Source organism: Bos javanicus, chromosome 23 (genome assembly GCF_032452875.1).
Source record: "Bos javanicus breed banteng chromosome 23, ARS-OSU_banteng_1.0, whole genome shotgun sequence".
Taxonomy (NCBI): Eukaryota; Metazoa; Chordata; class Mammalia; order Artiodactyla; family Bovidae; genus Bos; species Bos javanicus.
In genome coordinates, this window is record NC_083890.1 from 9,289,022 (window position 1) to 9,305,090 (window position 16,069).

Here is a 16,069-nt window from a genome sequence, read left to right on the forward strand (position 1 = left end):
TGAGGACCATATCCAGGATCATAGTGAATGACTTCACCAACTTGGGGTCATCTTCTCTGACTTCTTTCCTAACCCTCTTCTATTCCAAACACACCAAGCCTACTCCTCCTCGCTAGGACACTTGCAATTATGTCCTAGAATAATGTATAGTCAGGACCAGTGGAGTATGGGTCTGTCTATATCAAGCAATCTTTAAAGTGAAGCACATGAAGACTTTCCAAGGAAATCTTCCTAAAGTATGTGAAGACTTTCCAAGGGATACCTGGACAAGGAAATCAATCTGAGGAGAGTTTTAAGCAAAAACACTCCAGTTTCTCAACTTCTGTAAGAGATCTTCCCTAAAACTAATCTGTTTGAGATCCAGCCAGTATATATATATATTCGTGTTATCTCCATTCCACCTCCTCTTTCACCATAGTCCTTGTCTTACTTTACAAAAGAAAGGTGTTTCCCTCACCTACACTGAATCTTGACGCATGGCCCAGAGTGTAAAAACCTGGGGAGTAGAAGGAAGGAGTTGTTTTTTCCCTTCATAACCAAATATTCCCATTATAATCAGTACTCTTGTTTCATCTTAGAAAATGTTTCCTATTTTCTACCACCAGCTAACAAAAAAATGAAATTGTTAGCTGCTCAAATGATTTCCTACTAAAATGCTTTTTTTATTAAATACTTAAGTTTGATCATGAAGTATAACAAAATTACTGGAGTTCTTTCTTTCTTCCATTACATGATTCTTTAATTGTTCCCAAAAGCCAAACATGAGAGTTCAACACAAGTAGATACCTGTATTTGCCAAGGAACTAAATAACACACCTTCTATCCTACTTTTAATTTAATAAATTAACTAATAGATTTAGCTATACATTTTATAGCATTATTACAAATTATACAATGAGAAAAAGTACCATCTTGGTTTTACAATTTTTATATTAATATTAGATCTATATAATTTTAATCATGACTGACTTTTAATAACCTATTTTATAAGCTACAATTAATAATTTATTCCCAGTGATTTTATAATATTCTTTAAAATGAGTATTAGTTAATTATTTAAACTGAAGAATAAAGTCAGATCTTTCCCTAACAGAAAGTAAGTCTGATTTGAAATGAAGACTGGCTTTGCTGATTCTACAAATGGTAGGTATTTTCCATATGGATATGAATCTGCGCTTCAATATTTTAATAAAATGATACTGAAAGCATGTAATGATAAAAGAATTTTACCGGTGAATTCTTCTCTCACCACAGCGTGTCAGCCTGGATTTTTATTCCTCTTTCTCAGCTCTATAGTTCTTCTGGAAAAGGTCAGTTGTCATTCCAATCCCTAAGAAAGGCAATGCCAAAGAATGCTCAAGCTATCAGACAATTGCACTCATCTCACACACTAGCAAAGTAATGCTCAAAATTCTCCAAGCCAGGCTTCAAGAATATGTGAACCGTGAACTTTCAGATGTTCAAGCTGGTTTTAGAAAGAGGAACCAGAGATCAAATTGCCAACATCCGCTGGATCATCGAGAAAGCACAAGAGTTCCAGAAAACAGCTATTTCTGCTTTATTGACTCTGCCAAAGCCTTTGAATGTGTAGATCACAATAAACTGTGGAAAATTCTTCAAGAGATGGGAATACCAGACCACCTGACCTGCCTCTTGAGAAATCTGTATGCAGGTCAGGAAGCAACAGTTAGAACTGGACATGGAACAACGGACTGGTTCCAAATAGGAAAAGGAGTACGTCAAGGCTGTATATTGTCACCCAGCTTATTTAACTTATATGTAGAGTACATCATGAGAAACTCTGGGCTGAAGGAAGCACAAGCTGGAATCAAGATTGCCGGGAGAAATATCAATAACCTCAGATATGCAGATGACACCACCCTTATGGCAGAAAGTGAAGAAGAAATAAAGAGCCTCTTGATGAAAGTGAAAGAGGAGAGTGAAAAAGCTGGCTTAAAGCTCAACATTCAGAAAACAAAGATCATGGCATCTGATCCCATCACTTCATGGCAAATAGATGGAGAAACAGTGGAAACAGTGTCAGACTTTATTTTTTTGGGCTCCAAAATCACTGCAGATGGTGACTGCAGCCATGAAATTAAGACGCTTACTCCTTGGAAGAAAAGTTATGACCAACCTAGACAGCATATTAAAAAGCAGAGACATTACTTTGCCAACAAAGGTCTGTCTAGTCAAGGCTATGGTTTTTCCAGTAGTCATGTATGGATATGAGAGTTGGACTATAAAGAAAGCTGAGCACCGAAGAATTGATGCTTTTGAACTGTGGTGTTGGAGAAGACTCTTGAGAGTCCCTTGGACTGCAAGGAGATCCAACCAGTTCATCCTAAAGGAGATCAGTCTTGGGTGTTCATTGGAAGGACTGATGTTGAAGCTGAAACTCCAATACTTTGGCTACGTGATGCGAAGAGCTGACTCTTTTGAAAAGACCCTGATGCTGGGAAAGATTGAGGGCAGGAGGAGAAGGGGACGACAGAGGATGAGATGGTTGGATGGCATCACCGACTCAATGGACATGAGTTTGAGTAAACTCTGGGAGTTGGTGATGGACAGGGATGCCAGGCATGCTGCGGTCCATGGGGTTGCAAAGAGTCGGAGACGACTGAGCAACTGAACTGAACTGATAGTTCTTTTAGGTTACTTGGTAGCAGTCTGAGCCCAAAGCATCGCCTTCCTCTGGAACCCAAAGACCTAGGAGGATCTTCAAACTGTGACTAGACTCCCAATGGATTCATCTGAGGATAACCCAACCTGGACCCTGGAGTATCTTAAAATGTTGATGGATGAAGCTTCCTAAGCAATGCCAGTTGCCTCTTAACTCTGAAATGTTAACAAAGAACCTCAGTAACTTGACTCTCAATCCTAGTACCAAACTGGCATATCTACCAGAAGATCCACCTCAGCTGATTGGGAAGTTTCCTGGTGAGAAAAAAACCCAATAAGAGGAGAGGCATGAGGACACTGTTGAGTGAGGAGAGATACAGGATCCAAAGGTTGACTGAATCTCTCAGACTTTGCTATGGCAAAGGAGTTCCTCGGTGTGACTCCCAAAGAGAACTACAGCAGGAGGAGGACATTGAGACTAGATCAAGAGTGCGAAGATTTCAATGCACCTGTAGTTACTGCAGGTTTAACAGAGATCCTTCTGAGGAAAATTATGAGAATTATCACAATACAACATACAGTAATTATGCCATGGAGTTGAATGAGTCATAAACCTTATTCCTGTATTATTTTTTCTTGTTGGTAATTTTAGGATCATTATGAAGCAGCTTGGGAAAGACTGTGTACCAGTATTTTGATAACCTATAACTTGGTCTTTTTTTCTTGCAGTTTTTTTCTACCTTAATCTGGTTATGAAGAATCTATGTAGCTTGTATTTGAAATGATTTGAATATACTTTAGTTCCACTTTGATTTGACAAAAAGAAATACTAATAAGTCTCATTAACTCCAGAAAGAATGAAGGGATGGAGCCAAAGCAAAAACAATACCCAGTTGTGAATGGGACTGGTGATAGAAACAAGGTTCAATGCCGTAAAGAGCAATATTGCACAGGAACCTGGAATGCTAGGTCCATGAATCAAGGCAAACTGGAAGTGGTCAAACAGGAGGTGACAACAGTGAACATTGACATTCTCGGAATCAGCGAACTAAGATGGACTGGAATGGGTGAATTTAACTCAGATGACCATCGTATCTACTACTGTGGGCAGGAATCCCTCAGAAGAAATGGAGTAGCCATCATAGTCAACAGAAGAGTCTGAAATGCAGTACTTGGATGCAATCTCAAAAATGACAGAATGATCTCTGTTCGTTTCCAAGGCAAACCATTCAATATCACAGTAATCCAAGTTTATGCCCCAACCAGTAATGCTGAGGAAGCTGAAGTTGAACAGTTCTATGAAGACCTACAAGACCTTCTAGAACTAACACCCCAAAAATATGTCCTTTTCATTATAGGGGACTGGAATGCAAAAGTTGGAAGTCAAGAAACACCTGGAGTAACAGGCAAATTTGGCCTTGGAGTACAGAATGAAGCAGGGCAAAGGCTAATAGAGTTCTGCCAAGAGAATGCACTGGTCATAGCAAACACCTTCTACCAACAACACAAGAGAAGACTCTATACATGGACATCACCAGATGGTCAACACCGAAATCAGACTGATTATATTCTTTGCAGCCAAAGATGGAGAAGCTCTATACAGTCAGCAAAACCAAGACCAGGGGCTGACTGTGGCTCAGATCATGAACTCCTTACTGCCAAATTCAGACTTAAATTGAAGAAAGTGGAGAAAACCACTAGACCATTCAGGTATGACCTAAATCAAATCCCTTGTGATTATACAGTGGAAGTGAGAAATAGATTTAAGGGACTAGATCTGATAGACAGATTGCCTGATGAACTATGGACAGAGGTTCGTGACATTGTACAGGAGACAGGAATCAAGACCATCCCTAAGAAAAAGAAATGCAAAAATGCAAAATGGCTGTCTGAGGAGGCCTTACAAATAGCTATGAAAAGAAGGGAAGTGAAAAGCAAAGGAGGAAAGGAAAGATATACCCATTTGAATGCAGACTTCCAAAGAATAGCAAGGAGAGATAAGAAAGCTTGCCTCAGCGATTAATGCAAAGAAATAGAGGAAAACAGTAGAATGGGAAAGACTAGAGATCTCTTCAAGAAAATTAGAGATACCAAGGGAACTTTTCATGCAAAGATGGGCACAATAAAGGACAGAAATGGTATGGACCTAACTGAAGCAGAAGATATTAAGAAGAGATGGCAAGAATACACAGAAGAACTGTACAAAAATGATCTTCACAACCCAGATAATCACAATGGTGTGATCACTCACCTAGAGCCAGACATCCTGGAATATGAAGTCAAGTGGGCCTTAGGAAGCATCACTATGAACAAAGCTAGTGGAGATGATGAAATTCCAGTTGAGCTATTTCAAATCCTGAAAGATGATGCTGTGAAAGTGCTGCACTCAATATGCCAGCAAATTTGGAAAACTGAGCAGTGGCCACAGGACTAGAAAAGGTCAGTTTTCATTCCAATCCCTATGAAAGGCAATGCCAAAGGATGCTCAAACTACCACACAATTGCACTCATCTCACATGCTAGTAAAGTAATGCTCAAAATTCTCCAAGCCAGGCTTCAGCAATATGTGAACAGTGAACTTCTAGTTGTTCAAGCTGGTTTTAGAAAAGGCAAAGGAACCAGAGATCAAATTACCAACATCTGCTGGATCATCGAAAAAGTGCAAGAGTTCCAGAAAAACATCTACTTCTGTTTATTGACTATGCCAAAGCCTTTGAATGTGTAGATCACAATAAACTGTGGAAAATTCTTCAAGATGTGGGAATACCAGACCACCTGACCTGCCTCTTGAGAAACCTGTATGCAGGTCAGGAAGCAACAGTTAGAACTGGACGTGGAACAACGGACTGGTTCCAAATAGGAAAGGGAGTACATCAAGGCTGTATATTGTCACCCTGCTTATTTAACTTATATGTAGAGTACATCATGAGAAACTCTGGGCTGAAGGAAGCACAAGCTGGAATCAAGATTGCTGGGAGAAATATCAATAACCTCAGATATGCAGATGACACCACCCTTATGGCAGAAAGTGAAGAAGAAATAAAGAGCCTCTTGATGAAGTGAAAGAGGAGAGTGAAAAAGCTGGCTTAAAGCTCAATATTCAGAAAACAAAGATCACGGCATCTGATCCCATCACTTCATGGCAAATAGATGGAGAAACAGTGGAAACAGTGGCTGACTTTTTTTTGGGCTCCAAAATCACTGCAGATGGTGACTGCAGCCATGAAATTAAAAGACGCTTACTCCTTGGAAGAAAAGTTATGACCAACCTAGACAGCATATTAAAAAGCAGAGACATTACTTTGCCAACAAAGGTCCGTCTAGTCAAGGCTATGGTTTTTCCAGTAGTCATGTATGGATGTGAGAGTTGAACTATAAAGAAAGCTGAGCACCGAAGAAATTATGCTTTTGAACTGTGGTGTTGGAGAAGACTCTTGAGAGTCCCTTGGACTGCAAGGAGATCAAACCAGTCCATCCTAAAGGAGATCAGTCCTGGGTGCTCATTGGAAGGGTGAAGCTGAAACTCCAATACTTTGGCCACCTGATGCAAAGAGCTGACTCTTTTGAAAAGACCCTGATGCTGGGAAAGACTGAGGGCAGGAGGAGAAGGGGATGACAGAGGATGAGATGATTGGATGGCATCACCGACTCATTGGACATGGGTGGGTGAACTCCAGGAGTGGGTGATGGACAGGGAGGCCTGGCATGCTGCGGTTCATGGGGTTGTAAAGAGTCGGACACAGCTGAGCAACTGAACTGAACTGAGTAAGTCTCAGGTAATGTCTGTTTCATAAGCCTGAAGTTCTGTAAGATGAAACTCAGTATCAAGAATTTGAAACAAATTAACTTGTGGAAGGAAAGTAAAGAAAACATTGGTTGGCTTGGCCAGAGCATTGTTAGCATGTTGAAATGTAATAAAAATTTTTGATGTGCTATTTCAATTTTCAGTAGTGAATAAATATGTTTATAGAGGATCTTAATAAAACGTGAGACTTATTTGAACACCTTTTAAAAAAAGGAATTTTATCCAAAAAATTGTACTGACAAAGAAATATGAAAACCAGTCTGATTAGCTGCCTCTGAGTGAAAAGATGACATAATTATTTTGATAAGACTGAAATCGATACTCAAACGACTAACAAATCCTTTTGCAAGATCTGTGGTTTCCAATTCTTTTAATTAAATAAAATTTTTAATACAATTAAAGGAGGAGTCTATTTGGTAATGTGACACTTATGAGGAATTGTTGTGATTGTTGGCATGTAATTTAGAAGTAGTTCAAAGGCTTTAGGGATATCATTTTAACAGTCTCTTCCTTTCCCAATGTGAACATTCCTCAACATTTATGTCTATAAAAATAAAAAACAGGTAGAAAATTGTTGGGCTTCCCTGGTGGCACAGCACTAAGGAATCCACTTGCCAATGCAGGGGACACAAGAGATATGAGTTCAATCTCTGGGTCAGGATAATTCCCTGGAGTAGAAAATGGCAATCTACTACAGTATTCTTGCCTGGAAAATTCCATGGGCAGAGGAGCCTAGCGGGCTTCTCCGAAATGGATGCTGGTGGGCATCAAATATTTAGGGTATTTGGAGCCCACTAGGAGAAGGCCATGGCACCCCACTCCAGTACTCTTGTCTAGAAAATCCCATGGATGGAGGAGCCTGGTAGGCTGCAGTCTATGGGGTTGCTAATAGTTGGACACGACTGAGCGACTTCCCTTTCACTTTTCACTTTCATGCATTGGAGAAGGAAATGGCAAACCACTCCAGTGTTCTTGCCTGGAGAATCCCAGGGACGGGGGAGCCTGGTGGGCTGCCGGCTATGGGGTTGCACAGAGTCGGACACGACTGAAGTGACTTAGCAGCAGCAGCAGATACATTTAAGAATGATATAATGGTTATATTTTAAAACATCAAAATTTGCGGTAAGTCAGAAATTATATCCTCTACAAGAATTTATATGATGGAAAATTTAGGTGTCAACTTAGGAATGAACAAGGAGATACATAGTTCTTTAAAATTCTTTTATAGAGTCCATTTCAAAAAATGTCTGAAGACCACCAGCCTATACAGTATATTGTGGAGATGGGGTTCAAAGGTAGAACAGAAGCTGCTAGAAATGATCTTCGATCCTGCATTCCAAATTATATTCCTCCCCAGTTCTCCTGAGTACCTGAAATTACCCATCATCAGAATCCTAATACTTCAAATTCAGACACTGGTTTCCCACAGTTTTTGTTGTGTAAGAGGAGAGGTGATTACCAAATAGATTAGGATCTGCAAGGAATATGAGAAAGGATAGATGTATTTTTTATTATGGAAAAAGGTGGTGGGGGTACAAATTAGGACACCTGAGTATTAGTCTCTGCTCTATGTCTATCCAGAAGTTTAAGCTACAGGACAAGCTACTATATTCTCTATCTAGGTATTAATAACTTGTTAAACTTCCACCAAAAAGGAACAGGGAGGGGGCACCTTAAAGGTCAGGCTGCTTATCTCTGTATCAGGAGGTATAGAAAGGATTGGGACTTCCCAGGTGGTGCTAGTGGTAAAGAGTCTGCATGCAAGTGCAGGAGTTAAGAGATGGGTGTTCGATCCCTGGAAGAGGGCACAGCCACCAAATCCAGTACTCTTGCCTGGAGAATCTCATGGACAGAGGAGCCTGGCTGGCTCCTCTGACCCCCATAGGGTCGCAGAGAGTCCGATACGAGTGAAGCAACTTAACACACAGCACATAGAAATGATTAATTATTAACCACAAGAAGAGGCCATCAAGTGTCACTCACTGCCCCCCTAAGCTGAGAGCTTGATGAGAACTATAGCCCCAGTTCCACCTCTGGAACTGTGGTGCCCAAACTAGGAAGATGCGGAACAGAGAATGTCTAAAGCTTTGTGGTTAAGCTTTGTATAGACAAGGGAGGAAAGCAATCACCCATGCCTCCTATGGCATCTTTAGCTACCACAGACCCCAAACACAGTACTTTGTAAACGTTTCTAGTTTATTGGAACACTCCCTTCAAAAAAAATTTTTTAAGTTAAATTTTGGGGGGGGGGGGGAGGGGAGAGAGGAGACAAAAGAAAGGAGTTAAAGTCTAAAAGGACAGAGAAGGTAAAGCTTCTCACCTCATTCCTCCAGTCACCCAGTTCCTCTTCTAAGAGGCAACCTTTACCAGTTCCTCATCTAACTTCTCTCTTTTATTTATTTTTACCAAAAGCTCACTCTCTTTTACTTTGTTTGAAAATTCTCCAATCATAGTCCCTCCTGGTGACAGGGGTAAACCATAAAGGGCCTGGCTTTGTTCACCCGAAACGAACCTACGAGGGTCAGTGGTAGCTGGTTTCGAGGCTGGGGGTGGGACTGACGGGGGAATGAGCGTGAGAGAACCCGAGAGGACCGTCAGGGCGCACTCCCTAAACAGGCGAGTCCCTCACGGCTCCTCGACGTCGTCCTTTTCAATAAGGTGCTAGTAATACCTGCAGTTGCTTCCTTCAGGGGGTGGGTCGAAGATCGCAGGCCGTGCGTGCGGACTGCGCACAGCAAGGCGCCTCAGGACCCTAAAGGCGCAGGAGGCCGCCTGGCGGCTCTGAGCCCTGAGGAGAGGCACGGCTTCCCTCACAATCAGCCCCTCCGGCCCTCCCCAGCACCAGGAGCGCACCTTCTCGCCCGCAGGCGGCCGACGAGACGGCGCAGAGCCCGCGGGGCCTCGGACTCCTCCCCGCGCCCGCCTCAGGCCTCAGGTGACCGAGTCCCCTCTTCAGGAACAGGTGGCGGCTCTTTATTGCTATAGAGACGACCCGGCTCGCGAGCCGCGCCCAGGCCCTGACCGGGGCGTCGTGACGTCATCACGCCCTCCCCGGGCGCCCAGCCTGGCGGGCGGCGCGTCACCCGGGTCGGGGGGCGGGGCGGGGCTCTGAGGGGCACCGTTCGAGACCCCGGCCGCCCGGGCTCCGGCGGCCCGGGAACCGGGATAAGTGAGACGGCGGCCGCCGCCACTCGGGGTGCGGGGTGGAGCCTGCCCTGTATTTTCTATACGGGTTCCGGGGCCCGGTGGAGGCCCGCCGAGAGGAGAGGAAAAGTGCGGCGGCCCTGGAACCTGGATATCGCGCGAGGCAAGCGGCTCGCGGGCGGGCGGGCTATGGCGCAGGCGGGTTGCGGGGCCGGCGCTGGTGGCGGGGCCCGGTGCATGGCGGTCTGTCGGCGGAGTCGCCCTCGGGGGCTGTCAGGTTGGTGGCTACGGGAAGAGTGGGTCCACCGTGCCCAGGTGGGAGGCCGGGCGGGCGCAGGGTCCCGGGAAGGTCCCGAGCCTGGCGTGCCCACCCTCTGGCCCTGTAGCTCGGTGGCCGGACTGCTGGTTGGCGGCCTGGCCCTCCCGCACCTCGGGTCCCGGCTCCCATCCCTGCCTCCCAATTCCGCCCTGTGACTCCTGCCCCGTGACTCCCACACCCCACCGTGTGACTGCGCCCGCCCCCACCTCTGACCCCCCACCCACTGACCCTAAGACCTCACCAGGTAATCCTTACTTCTTACTCTTTGACTCTGCCAATCCAGGAACTTCCCCAGCACTGCCCAGGGGCCCACCAACACAGTGACTGACCACCGGACATCCCCACATCCCTTCAAACCTTACTGACTCCACTAGTCTGGTAACCCGTCCAGTTCTACCCTGTATTCCCCCCCACACACAAACTTGGTGACTCCCCTCAAACCTTTTCTGGTAACTCCTAAACTCAGCCGTCTAAAATAGTTTCTCAGCCAGTCATCTTCTATGTAACCTTCAATGTCTGATAATCCATTCTTTTCCCTATAACTTCATGACCTCATTCCATGTTCCCCCTCCATCCTGAAGTCACCTCCGCTGACGTCCCTGTCTGCACTTCAGCCCCCCAGTGTCAACCAGCACATGACTAAACAAGTGCCCTAGCACGGAGCTGGTGCCCAGGAAATTATAGAGATGAATATGAAGTAGATGCAGTTGGAGGCATCAGAGAATCTGGATTGAGTATGTGGTCCCAGATCGAAGTCCTAGCTCTGCCACTAGAACTCCTTTCCTCTCTCTGGACCTCAGTCTTTCATCTATGATAAGGTTGGGTTAAATGACCTCAGTTTCCTTCCAGCTGTGAAGTTGTACAATTCTCAATCAAGATAATATTTGTTTGCAATCGTTTTTGTATTCCTAGCTAGAAGTTTACTTTTGTAACCTCACCCCAGGGTCAGTAATGTATTCAAACACTTGGCACGAAGCCTAGCCTAAGGGAGCCCTTAAGTATATGCTGAGAAGCTCTTATGGGTCTTAACTCCATCCTGGGTGCTAGGGAGTCAGCAGATAACGAATGCAGGGCCCACACTTTGCATTATCTTTGTACCCCTGAGCTCTTGGAATCCCTGTCCTCTTAGGTCTCCTATGGCCTCCTCACTTCTTTGGCTCTTGACTCTGGTTATCTCCTTAATGAAGATTAGCACTTAGTGCTAAGCACCTACCGTGTACCACACTTTGTATGTGTAAATTAAGTTTTCCCTTCACAAACCAAAGACATGATTCTTCCTATGTCTACCACTGTTTCCCTTATTTTGTTTGTTTTGGTTTAGTTTTAAACAAATGACAAACCTGGATTCACACAGATGAGTAGCAGAGCTGGCATCTGAACCCACGATCTTCAAAACTCTCTTGATCCATAGCTTCTCTTGCTCCTAAACCTACCTGGGTTTCCAGGTTACCCTCAGCCCCTTGTTGCTTATTTTCTAATAATTCCTAAGCCCAACATCAACACTTGCCACGACCTCCAAGGTTTCTATTAATATTAACCTTTCCCACATGGCTTGGTGTCTTCCTCAACCCATTATTCATAACTTCTGACCCCAAGTGTCCTGAGACCCCTGCACCTTAGTACCTCTCTTTATCCTTTGTCCAAATATCCTCTCACCCTATGAGTCCTTGGAGCTCCCGCTTATCCTAAGGTGTCTCCCGTCTCACTGGCACTTTACCCCAAATCCTCTCATCCTAAGTCTGCTTACCCCCAGGAATTCATATAAATAAGAGATTTCCAATCTCTTATGAGTGTTCCAGCTGCCTCCTTTCTGCCATCCATAGCTACATCCTATTACCCAAAACCTTTATCTAGTGACCACTTCACCCAGCTTCAGTGAAGTGACCCCTTTCCATTCCAGTGGGAACCCATCCTTCATAATCTGTACACCCTCCCATTCAAAGGTCCCTCTTTTTCACACCCTGTTAGTATCTTGTGAGATCCTCCCTCTCAAGATCTTGGGTCACGTGGCATCTTTTTCACTTCCATCAGTGATCTCCTTTTCAAACCAGAATCGTCTCTTTACTAATCCCTATTCCTGTGCCCCATCCATTGTCACAGTGCCTTTTTCCTACCTTACTCCTTCTCTCTCATGCATCCTTACCTCACCAATCTTGGTAACATTGATTATGATGTAAACCTTTCTTCCATCTTAATTCTGCCCTTCTTCCACTCTCCTGTGCACCTAATTCCAGGGGCATATGAATGAGCATGCACTTTCTCCTTCCTACACAACCTGGCTAACCAAACCTCATTGGTTTGTCCAAAGAGCTGCACTCTTCTGGTAATAGACCACTAAGGTCACAGTCCTTTAGGTAGCCAGGAGGGAGTTCTTGGAAGTCCTTCTGAATCCATCTAGCCATGTCTCCTTGACACAGTCTCTTCTGTTTATAAAGCTGCTTGCTGTATATGCTCTCAAAGAGTAGAACACTTTGAGTGTGGGCCCTGAGGTAGCCCCATTGTTTTCCAAACCCTGGGATGACTTTCCAGTTCTCTGCCACCAGAAGACTGGATGGTAAGTAGCAACATGTGACATGAAAGATCCACTTCCGAAAGTCTATTCTGTGGATCACTGAATTCTCTGACCCCATATAATATATGTATTGGCTGTATAGCAATAAATTCAGCAGAGGGCAAAATTAGAGTTAAGGAAGAGGTAAATCTCGGGGTCTGCAAATTCTGTGGATTGATTTTTTTTAAAGGAACTTTTGCCTTGGGTTTGTTTAATCTCTCAGGCTAGAATGTATTCTGCCTTGGATGTTAGCTATTCCCACTACACTCTTCTCACACAACACCCATCCTCCACCCCACACTGATTTCCTTAGGAACAGAGGCTGGGTTTTCTTATTTTCTGTCTTCTTAATCCTATCCCTCATATGTAGCAGGTAGTCATTAAATACTTACTGGATTGAACAAGTTCATTCAGAAATTCTGCCTCAGATACAAACAAGTGAAAACAGCTCATGTCTACATCTATTTTGTAGCTACAAAACCCTTCTCCCCAAATCCCTCCAAACATGATAAGTGACAAGTCCCTTGATTTAAACAGTTTGGAATTTAGATACTTCCTTTTTTAGTCATTGCTTTGGTGAGAGAATGGGTGTAAGTGCTTTTTTTTTTTAACTGTATTTCTAGTAAAACTAGAGAAATTGGTTGACATAGTTGCTAGAATACAGTGTTAACAAGACCAGAGTGTGTCATATGTAGATCAGTTCTCAAGAAACAGCTTCATGAAATATTCAGTGGGGGTTGCAGAGACAGAGAACAGAAGAAACCAAATTGACATAATGTTGGTAATTGTTGAATTTGGGTAATGGGTTCATGGAGTTCATTATACTATTCTTTCTACTATTCTGCATGTTTGAAATCCATAATAAAGAGTTTGAGAAAGAAGAAGAGGACAGATAGGTGAACACATGCAAGTTTAGCACTGGTCCTTGAAAGATATCTCAAAGCAGATTAGTTGCTGTTAAACTGAGTCAGTACTACTATCTAGTCCTAACCTATTTTTGACCTCTTCTGTTTATGAGGTATCAGGATGCCAAAGCCAAAAATTAGCACTATGCAGAATTGTACCATCCTGGCAACAAGCACCTGTTGCCCTGGTCCTGCCTTGCTTCCCAGCCCAGACCTGGTTTCTTGTAGTAAGGGAGTGGGCTGGACCTAAGAAGAAGGAGAAGCTGTGCGGGGAGTGAGGGTGAGGTCAGAGCTCAACCAGGGTCTTTCCCTTCTGGCCTGAACCCTTTAGATTACTGGGAGATTCTAAAGGTAAGGATGTTCATTCATTCATTCATTCATTTACTCATTCATTCATTCCACTAATGTTTGCTGAATATCTGCTAGAAGCCAGGTACTTTCCTAGTACCTGGGGATAGAGTAGTAAATAAAACAAAGCTCCAGGATTTAAGTAGCTCACCTGTTGGGATGAAGCAGAAGCATATGATAAACAAGTGAAATATATATGGAGAAAATTAACCAGAGAAGGAAGATAAAGAGTACCAGAAGTCAGGGTATTAAATTTTATTAGGGTGGTCAAGGAAGGTCTCACTGAAAGGTTAACATCTAAGCAAAGACCCAAAGGAAGTTAAGGGGTGAGCCAGGCATTTATCTGAGGGAAGTATATTCCCTCTGCTGTCAGAGAGCAAGTGCAAAGGCCCTGAGGCAAGAGTACACCTCGTATGTTCAAGAAACGTGAGGACACCAGTCATTATGGCTGCAGTAGTGTGAGAGAGGAGAAACAGCAAGAGATGTGGGTGGGAGTAGATTTGTGGTAAATCGTATTAGGCCTTATAGGCCCCTGGATTTTCTGTGAATTGTGAGTGAGATGGGAGCCATTGGAGGGTTCGAGGCACATAAGTGACATGATCTGACATAAAGGATCATTCTGGCTACTATGTTGAGAATAGGTTGTAGTGGGCAAGAGGGGAAGGAAGGAAACTGATTAGGGAACTGCTACTGTGGTCCAGGCAAGGAAAGTGGGTAGCTCGGACCCGAAGTAAAAAGCCAAAGAGTGAGAAGTGCTTGAATTCTGGATATGTTTTGAAAAAGGAGCCAGTAGGATTTGCTGAAGGATTGAAAGTGGCATGTGAAAGAAATAGAGAAGTTGAGGATTGCTCCATCACTTTTGGCCTGAGCAGTTTAACAATGGAGTTCCCATTTACTGAAAAGGGGGAGCCTGGAAGAAGGGCACACGGTGAGGAAGGGAGCTAAGGTATCCACTTTTGAATATGTCAAGTTTGAGATGTTTGGGGACATGGAAATATTGAGTAAGCAGCTACATATACAAGTCTCTCCGACTTGTTAGTGAATGTCTGCCCTTCTGGGAACTGAAAGAACACTGTTACCGGGCCAGAGACAAAGGAGCAGAGTGGAAGAGCACTGACGGCTCTGGCGTGGGACTCGGCTCTGCCCCCAGGTAGCCATGTGATCCTTTGGGACTCCTCTGGCAGCTCTGGCCTCTGTCTCTTCATCTGCAGAATGACTGCTTTAGACTAGAAATGAGCTGTCTTCTCAGCCCCTCCTGCTGTGAGAGCTGATGAAGCAAGCTTAGAGCAAGTGAGATAATGTATCTGTATATCTGAGAGCATGTTGTAAACTGCTGAGCTCTACACAGGGTAATATTATTGGTGCTGAGTCCTCCCTTCCTTCACTAAAGCAATACCCAGTGAATGCCTGCCATGTTCTGGGCTCTGGACACAGAGGATCCAATAACAGGGAGATATATCCGTGCCCTCATGGAACACTGCAGACGAGCCACCTGGTGTAGTAACTTCATTGCTGAGTGCAGAAGAAATGGCTGGGGTCTCACGGTCTGCTGTGGTGTTGGCCAGGGAAATCTTGTTCTTGAACTGGGTCTGGGAGAAAACTTTGTGGATGTCATAGATGAGGCAAGGTGGTAATTCAAGTGAGGAAAAAGTGGGCGTCCTATTTGGGGCTGGAGAAAGAGCTGGGATGGTGGGATTCAGTCCCTTCCCTCTTTCATTCCTTCACTCAGCATTTACTCTTCTGCCAGGAACTTCTTTTAGGGAGCTTATGTCTCTACGGTAGATGAAGGATTTCAAAGCCAATCTCAGAAGTTTCAATCAGATCTGATTCACAATAAGTGGAGCTGATTTAGGATTCAAATTTGAGCTAAAGAGCTCAGTTAGCTATGTGACCTAGTAGTGTTATTCATTTAGTATCTGTGGGCACATTCTTTGTAAGGTGCTAATTAAGCCGAAATGCTTGCTCTCTAAGAACTTGAATTATAAGCAGTTTAACAGTAAGTAGGAGTGTGTTATTTTCATCCCAAAAGAGTTAAGTTTGAGGGAAAAATAACATAACTGGCAGAGTAATCTCTTCACTGCATCTGGAAGCACAAACATCTTATCCTGTGTCATTTAGATGTTTATGTTTCTATTTAAGGAGAGTCTCTGACCAACTAAACAAGAATATAAGATATAAGGACTTCTTTGGCAGTCCAGTGGTTAGGACAGGTTAGGACTCTGTGCTTCCGTTGCAGGGGGCACAGGTTCAATTCCTGGTCAGGGAACTAAGATCCTGCATTCTGTATGCCTTGTGGTGCAACAAATAATATTTTTTTTAATACAAGGTATAGCCCATCTTAATGAACAGGATCCCTGGAGAAGGGAATGGCAACC

At 43.9% G+C, this 16,069-nt stretch overlaps 2 protein-coding genes across 5 annotated transcripts in view; one reads left to right on the top strand and one right to left on the bottom strand.

Moving 5' to 3' along the window:
* Nucleotides 1–9,411, bottom strand: part of TCP11 (t-complex 11) — a 160,645-nt gene extending 151,234 nt beyond the window's left edge. Inside the window, exons 1-2 of the mRNA XM_061399049.1 lie at nucleotides 9,281–9,411; nucleotides 1,231–1,330 (exon numbers count right to left, since the gene is read on the bottom strand). The gene's annotated coding sequence lies outside the window, so the exon portion shown is untranslated. The remainder of the gene's footprint in view (nucleotides 1–1,230; nucleotides 1,331–9,280) is intronic.
* An 85-nt stretch (nucleotides 9,412–9,496) lies between these two features.
* The window catches only part of ZNF76 (zinc finger protein 76), a 30,066-nt gene continuing 23,493 nt past the window's right edge, over nucleotides 9,497–16,069 (top strand). For 2 of the 4 annotated variants that reach the window (XM_061399044.1, XM_061399043.1), the window contains exon 1: nucleotides 9,741–9,848. The gene's annotated coding sequence lies outside the window, so the exon portion shown is untranslated. Of the gene's footprint in view, nucleotides 9,849–16,069 lie in introns of all 4 variants that reach the window. The other 2 variants (XM_061399042.1, XM_061399041.1) reach the window with 2 other exon arrangements.